Source organism: Heterocephalus glaber, unplaced genomic scaffold, assembly GCF_053883595.1.
Source record: "Heterocephalus glaber isolate CG9 unplaced genomic scaffold, H.glaber_assembly_v1.0 deba00001537, whole genome shotgun sequence".
Taxonomy (NCBI): Eukaryota; Metazoa; Chordata; class Mammalia; order Rodentia; family Bathyergidae; genus Heterocephalus; species Heterocephalus glaber.
This window is the reverse complement of record NW_028258332.1, coordinates 4,221,093-4,228,677: the sequence shown is the minus strand read 5'-3', so window position 1 is coordinate 4,228,677 and position 7,585 is coordinate 4,221,093.

Below are 7,585 nucleotides of genomic sequence, written 5' to 3'. Positions count from 1 at the left end.
TAAAATAAACGGTTTCTCCTTTATCTTGTGGATGTTAGGTATTTTGTTTCAGGAAGGAGAAAAGTAAGTAAGACAATGACTGTGAGCCAGGATTTCTCTACCCAGCCAAACTAACAATAAAGCATGATGCAGTGTTAGCAACACCTCAGATGGGTATAGATTGACAGTGTTACCTGTCTGTGTTCTTCATAGACAGGCACTTTAGTTTATATTCAAGTAAAGCGAGAGTGGAGACAATGGCAGTGGGAAGCTCTGGGGTAAGAAGTTGTGGCCTGGAAAGGCATCCAAGGTGGACAAAATCTTTCTGAGGGTTTCAGAGGACAGGAGGAGTTAGCTGCATAGAATGGAGCCTGGAGAGTTTGAAACACTTTAAAAAAGGAAGTGAAGAAGGGAAATTCTTAACAAGTAAAAGGCATTAGAAAGTTTGGGAAAAGCAATAAATGCTACAACAAAAGAAGTTAAATCAAAGCTCCCTGTTTGACTTGGCATAACAGTTCCAACTGTTGACGGATTGATAACATTTCGAACCAGGCTCATAGACAAGGCACTGGAGATTTCACGGTGTGGGAGCTTGCACATTTGAAGGTCAGCAACTCCAGCTTACACAATGGAGTAAGAAAGGACTGTGTATTACTGAAATTTACAAAGAAACCAACAGGAAAAGGAACAATGGTGATGTGATGTACATGTCTGGGTGTAGCAGTAGAGTATATATTATTAAACTTTCAACATCTCAAAGCATGCCATCAATAGATAATGCTTTAATTGGTGAATTAAGCAATGCTAATACAAACATATTTCTTAGCTGGCAGGAGCCACCAGAAGAGCTAAGAATGGGCACAGTTCACAGATTCCAGGGAGCTTTGTTCCTTGTAAGCCCTGCTGCCATACTGGAGTGTTGAATTCATTCACTCTGTATTATTGGATAGAACTTTAACAATTTTCACAACTGTGTACACAAAGAGGAAGAACAACAGAAGGATTCCTGTCAGGTTACGCTGAGCTAGTGGGGTTGGACGTGAACCTGTCTGTTCGGTGTCCATCCCAGCTCTGGGTCTGGATTCCAAGCCCTTGCTTACCACTCCCTGGCCACCTACCCTAGGGAGCTGTTGGTGCCCTAGGCACAGGTGTCAGGTCCTATGCGAGTTTCCTCTAGGGGCACAAGGCCCTCATCCTGCCCTGATTCCTGGATGCCCAAGGGAACCTGTATAGTAGGTGCATCCACCCTTGCTGTGGAGTGAAGAAATAGTGAAGACTGAAAGACTATTTCTCATGCCAGTGCTGTGGCTTCCTCTACTCAGAATGTTCCCATCAACACACGCACTGACAGGCATTCACAGACACACTCTCCCACTCACATGATCACTCACACATGCACTCTTTATACACTCACACATGCATGGGGAGTGTGTGTGTTCCTGGCATCTTCTGGGTCCTCAAGGACACAGCCTCAGGGGACTTTTCCTAGTCATGCTGGGCTCCCTCATCTAAGCAAGCTGGAGATGAGGGCTCACTCCTGCACTGCTCATTAATCAGCTGTGAGCTTCCGGGCCTCAGCACGAAGGTAGAGGATCCAGTGCCTGAGAGCAGAGGGTCCTGGGGTCCTGTGTGGCTCTATTCAGAGGTGACCTATGAAGCAGAGCACATCACAAGGGAAGGAGAAGATGAGAACTCAAGGACCTGCCCCAAGCAAGGGGGGATTTCTAAAATTAATTACAACAACACATGTAAAAATGCCTGCCACAGGATAATTCTTTAATCCTTGACAGAAAAATAAGAATCCCGGTCCCCAGCTTAGCATCTATAAATGGTGCTGCATTTTGAGAAGTGTTAATTCACCCTCTCAAGGAATGAGAAATCACACTCTATATGGAAAATATAGAATCCTGAAAGCTAGCCATTATTACAGAAGCTGGATAAAATATATACTTTATGAGAGACAATGGACAGAGTGTTTTTGTGTTAAGTGCAAGAGTCTCTGAGAAGAGAATGACCAGCTACTTCTTAGCTCAAGTGGGTGTGGTGATTAGGCACAAAAGTGTCACTTACGTCTTTAATCAGAACCAAAGCTGGAACATTTCTACCATGATGATGCTTGTGAAATACATTCCTCACACATCAGCGGCTGGAGATTAGCATGGAAAGATGAAAGGATAAGAAAAACAGCTCTTGAGATGAGGGTGATGTTCTGCCTGTGGAGATAGATATATGTATATATATATAGACATGGACTTCAGTATAACGGACACCAAGGCTACACCCTCAGCCCTACTTTTGTGATAGTTCCTTAGCAGTTGTATGTGTTCAACAAATTATTCGATCTCTGTTTAGGATCTAGAAGAAGGATGGTATTGAAACGAATCAACATCCAGCTCTGCGAAGCACTCTCTACAGCTCACTGCTGCACACACTGGAAAGGCCTTAGGGGATCTGGGATGTCATATACAGGAGGGATGCAGCCGCGGCTTTGGGCTTGTGTTAGTTGCTTGTCTCGTTTGTGAGACAAATACCCGACACCCAAAGTTAAAGGGGGAAAGGTTTATTTGGCTCACAACTTGAGGTTTCAGTCCATGGTCAGCTGGCTCAAGGCAGGGTGGCACATGGCAGAGGGGCAACAGTTCATGGTGGCGGAAGACAACAAAAGCAACAAGGGACCTTAACAGCATCTTTCTGCACCTTTTATTTTACCTAGACTACTGGGATTAGGGCGGGGCTAAACCAGTCAGTATGGTGGTTTAGCAATCACACGCCCTTAATCCCAGCATCACACAGTCCAGATTCAGCCACCCCTGACTGCAGGAGCTTTGGGGGGCATCTAGACCCAAAGGTACTTCAGGCATCTTTGAGCCCCGGATGTAGGAGGTGGGTAGCAGAGGGTCTAGGACATGTGGCCTGGTGGGTGGTGGACTTGTTCTTGGTCATTTCTCCTGCCATAGGACACGATGACTTCAGGTAACAAGAATGAGTTTGGGTGTTGGGAGCAAAAATTGTACTATAGAAACCACACTATAACATTGGTGAGCATTTGAGCCTGAGAAAGTTCTTCACCCAATCACGGACTTCTCATTCTTACTAAGGGCGAGCTTCACCAAGTCGCATTTCACACAGTTCATGAAAACCTGATTTTTGTTGGTGTGATGTCAGATGTCCCAGCAAGCAAAACCTCTAGAGAGGCGGTCCAGGGTGACATCCCCATCGTGCGTGGAACATTAACACCTCCCCAAGACCCAGCTTTCCTGATCTAGATGTGGTAACATGGTTCAGGTCTCAGAGGTAGCCGAGAGTGACCGAGGACAGATGCTAGGAACCCTGAATCCTAACTCCTAAATGCTGAGCTAAGTTTCCTGTGGCTGCCATAACAAATGACCACAACCTGGGTGCCTCTTGTGTGTAGCCCCAGAGACGCATTCGGAGGCAGTTCCGAGGCCGGGCTCAGAGTCGCCGTGTGGGCGCTCTTTCTGGAGGCTCTGGGAGAGACAGAGGTCTCCTGGTGTCCTCCAGCCTCTGCTGGCTCCAGCCGGCCCTTGGCTGGGTCTCTCCCACCCTCGTCTGCACCTCTCCTTCCCATGGTCCTCTTGCTTCTGTACCTGCCTTTTCTTCTCCACTTTATTTTTACATGTTTATCTATTTTGTGGTGCCGGGGAGCAAACCCAGGGCCCCCTGCATGCCTAGCGAGAGCTCTGCCACTGAGCATGGTGGCGGCAGGGCTTGTCTGGGCCTCAGAGAGGCGCAGAGAAGGGCATCTGGGGCATCTGGGGCATCTACAAGAAGCAGCAGCTCCTCCTGTGGGGAGGTCTCCTCTCGCCACAGCCCCGCCCCCTCTGCTGGCCCTTGCTGCCCCTTCTGGGGACAGCCGGCCTCCTGCATCCCATCCCAGGCCTCGGAAGCTCTCCCTGCCTTGAGCGTCTTTGCACCTCTTAGGCCACAAGGTTATCAGTGGTCCCGCTTCCGCCACCCGCTAAGCCCTCCCAGCCCTGCAGTCCCACAGGCACAGGGCCACGCACTCAGCTGCCCGCCAGTCCTTCCCACTGCACATCCCACGAGCACCTCGGTCTCCATGTGGCTAACGGGCAGCACACCGTCCGCTCTGTACCACGTTCAACCAGAACCTGGCAGAGTCCCGGGCAGCTCTTCCCTGCCTCTCTCACTCACCTTGGTCACCGTCACAGCCGCCCCCTCCGCGTCCCTCCAGCCATGCCCTGCTCACTTCCCCGTGGACTTGAGTGGTATCCAGGGTCACTCTGTGCTGGGGCTGGGGCCACATTCACCCTGCATTCCTGTGGGGGCTGGGAAATGTCCCCGTGGAGTCCCCCCATCTTGTAGGACCTGCGCTTCAGCTGACAAAACACATCGTTGCCCCAAACTGGGACAACCCTACATCTGCCAGGCATGTAGTGTCTCTGGTTTTATAGAGTAATATGGTCAGGGTTTTATGTGTCACCCTGGGTGGCCATGACGTCCACATATCTGGTTAAACGCTATTCTAGATGTTTCTGGGAGGGCGACGTGGTTTAGACAAGATCAACAGTGAAGTCCTGTCACCTGAGTAAAGCAGAATCCCCTCTTCAGGAGAGGTGGTCTTCCTCCAGCCTGTGAAAAGGCTGAGGAAGAAAGGACCCACACCTTCCCCAAGGAACAAGGAACTCTGCGTTCACTCCTGCGTTGCAATACCAGCTCTTCCTGTGGCCTCCAGCTTGCCCTGCAGATGTGAACTTCATGCATGTGTACACACATGTGTGGGCACACACACACACACAGACACACACACACACACACACACACACACACATCCCTACTGGTTCTGCTTCTCTGGAGCCGCCCTTACAATGGTGCATAAATAAGGTTTTATGGGTAGGAGGGGGCAGCACTCAGTAACCACATCCACTCCTACTTACTAAGAGAGATGTGTAGATAATGTAATTGCGTGAAGACTCAATCAGCCTTATGATCAGTTCACATTGGGTTCTGTGCTGAAGCAGTGGCCATGTGCTCAGGGTTCCTAGCAAACGGGACTTGGGGCGTGTGGGAGGGAAAGTGGCCTGGGCCCTTGCTCCTGGTCCTCAGGACATCCTGCCATGTGGGCAGGGACAGGGACAGGGAAGGCCCAAGAGGCGCAGCAGCCGGGCCTTGTGCCTTAGTTACCCACATGGCAGGTGGTGCATTTGGGGTCTCCAGCACTTGTACCCCTTCTCCATCCTCTGCAGCTGTGGGTTGCCCTGAGGAGCCCTCCCTAGCAGACCCCCAAGCCCACCAGAGGGTCTGATAGCCAGGAGGTAGGGGTGCTGTGGTGCCTGCAGATGTCAGGAGCCACATTTCTGCAGGGAGATGATGTCATGCGTCCTCTAGCCGGGGACACTTCCATCTGGGAGTCAGATACAGCCAGGGTGTGAGAAATTCTCTGGGAAGCAGAAGGGAGTCCTTCCAACCTAGGGGGATTGGCCAGAGCAGGCCCCGGAGAATCTGCAGCAGTGGAACAGTGCCTGGGTTATCCTCCTGTGGGAGCGGATGAGCCAATATGAGTCCTCAGCTCCTTACTGCCCCGGCTCCTGGGAAGAGCATAGCACACCTCACGGGGAGTGGGCCTGGCTGCAGAAAGTGCCCCAGTCACTTAGAAACAAGTGGCTGACACTGGCCAAAGCCAAGCAGAGGGTTTGCATGTGAGCCTGAGGTCTGGCCCTGCCTCCACAGGAGGAATAGTTTGCCCTGGACATGGCTGTCCCTTCAGCCTGGGTTCTAGAATGCAAAGACACGGGATCTGCCAAGCTGGGCTGCACAGAGCCAAGTCCCACTCGGTGGCAGCCTCCTCCATACCATGCCCACTGCCAACCTCGTGTCTGTCTCATGGGCGAGATGGGACGGCTCATGGTGGGCCCCAGCAGGCCAAGCTGCTGTTGCCAAGCAAAAGTCGACAGAGGCAAAACGTGATGTTGAGTCTCTTTGTTTTCTTCATGGGTTGTCGGTTCCTTTCACCAGGTGTGCTGGTCCATTTTTCTGCTGTTGTTATAGAACATGGGCTGCCAGGTAGGTAGTTTACAGCAAACAGATACTTGGCTCCAGGTTCTGTGGGTTGGGAAGTCCAAGAGTGAGGCGCCATGTTTAGGGAAGTTGCAGTTCAGCAACTTGGCGAGAACCAGTCTCAAAATAAAAACATAAAAAAAGGGCTGGGGAATGTAGCTCAGCGTGAAGGTCCTGCGCTTAATCCCCAGTACTGCAAATAAATAAGGTCCCACCTGTCCTGAGGGTACTGCCCCAGGGATGTCTCCTAGTGGGAACCTTGTGTCCGTCAGCTTGCAGTGTGACTGTCGCACAGCCAGTGAAGGCAGAAAGGGAAGGCTGCAAGGAGCCCGGTGGGTGCTGGGAAACCTGTGGGAGTCCCAGACCCAGCTGTGGATGGAGCCCGGCAGGAGGACACAGGCCCTGAACCTCTGACCCTGCCCCACATGGAGGCCCACAGCACCCTGCCAGGTCCAGCCATGAAGGGGCTGAGGGGGGTTCCAGGCCCTGCTGTGGCTGCCTCATCTCTGCTGCTTTCTGAGTCTCTTCCCTTGTGCACACCCTGCCTGCCTCCTCCCGACTCCCCACTCCCTCCCTCAGGCTGTAATTGCAGAGTTAGGGGCGCTTTGCCATGTAAAGCCGAGCGTCACCATCCTCCTGCCTCACCAGCTCCAGGAAACGTGGGTCAGCAGGTCTGCAGTTGTGTTTCTCAGAAGGCCTCTGGGGTGACCATCACCTGCAGGCTTGGCTCCCAGCTGTCGAAGCCTCATGGTGACCCTCCAGTGGGCAGAACAAAGTCCCCCCACCAAGACATCGTGCGCCCCAGCACCTTGAGCGTCTTCTGTGACCACGTACAAGGGGCACTAAGGTCCTAGGTGTGAGGAGGTTGCTCATCGGCTGACTGCAGACAGGGAGGTGGATTTGGGTGACCCAGAGGGTCAATCCCAAGGGTCTCTGAGTGAAAGGGGGGCAGGGAGGACAGACTCAGAGAAGGGGAATGAGGCTAGCAGCAGAGGTCAGAGCAATGCGGATGGTGGCTCTCTAGAGGGGCAGGGCTGTGAGCCAACGACACTCACAGCAGAAAAAGGCCGGCGCCCAGCACTGCCCATGTCTGGATCCCGCCCTAGGGAGCCCAGCACAGGCTTCTGACCTTCAGGGTGTGAGCGAGCGAAGTTGATCTGAGCCGTTGCTTGTAATTTGCTGCAGTGGCAACAGACTGAAATAGTCCCGGGGTATTGTGATAACAAAACATGCCTGTCCCATGTTGCATTCCTAAACGATGCCTGCGTCAGTAGCAGTCCTTCAAATGCCACTTTATTCTCATCAAGAGCACCAAGAAGTGAGAGAAGAAGGGACTCCAGCCTCCCACTGCGGCCCTTAATTCTTACACATTATTTATTTTCTGGGGTGCTGGGCATGGAACCCAGGCCCTTCCAACCCCTCCATCAGCAAGCCACAAGCTCTCCCGGCCAGGAGCTGGAACGAGCCTTGTCACTTCTCCCCTGAAGAGTCTCCAGGTGTGGCTTCCAGGCTCTGGGTGTCCGGCACAGAGGGCTGAGCAGGACACTGAAAAGAGAAGCAAGTGAGATTT